Source organism: Piliocolobus tephrosceles, chromosome 14, assembly GCF_002776525.5.
Source record: "Piliocolobus tephrosceles isolate RC106 chromosome 14, ASM277652v3, whole genome shotgun sequence".
Classification (NCBI taxonomy): Eukaryota; Metazoa; Chordata; class Mammalia; order Primates; family Cercopithecidae; genus Piliocolobus; species Piliocolobus tephrosceles.
Window position 1 is genome coordinate 103,611,833 of NC_045447.1, and position 769 is coordinate 103,612,601.

Genomic DNA, 769 nt, shown 5'->3' on the forward strand with positions numbered 1-769 from the left:
CACCCATACCACACACCACACATACCACATACCACACACACACACACCACACACCTATACCACACACCACACATACCACATACCACACACACACCACACCCCATACCACATGCACAGCACACACACCACACACCACATATACCACATACCACACACACACACCATACCACACATACCACATACACACCTACCACATACACATACCACATACAAACACATACCACACATACCATATACCACACAGCACACACACCACACACCACACCCACATACCACACACACCACACAGAGCACACATATGCTACATACCACATACACACACCACACACCTCATACTACACACACACCACATATCACACATATACCACATACCACATACACCATGCACATACTACATCATACGCACACACACACACATGTCATATACCCCGTATACCACACCCCACTCCACACGCACCCCACATACCACACACTGCATACCACAGCACTCACCACACACTACAAACCACACACACCACACAGACGTACAACATACCATATCACACATATACCACACTATGCACACACCACAGCATACCACACACACAGCACAATGAACACACAATGCACACGCACAGCATTCCCCTCTACACGTCCCATACTACACACACGCACAGCTTCTCACAGGTTCCCGGGACACTTTTCTAAAACATGAGACGTGTGAGACAGAGAAAACACACAGAAATTCTCTCCGGCATCTCCTCTGCATATGTGTGGGCAGTGTGAAAAA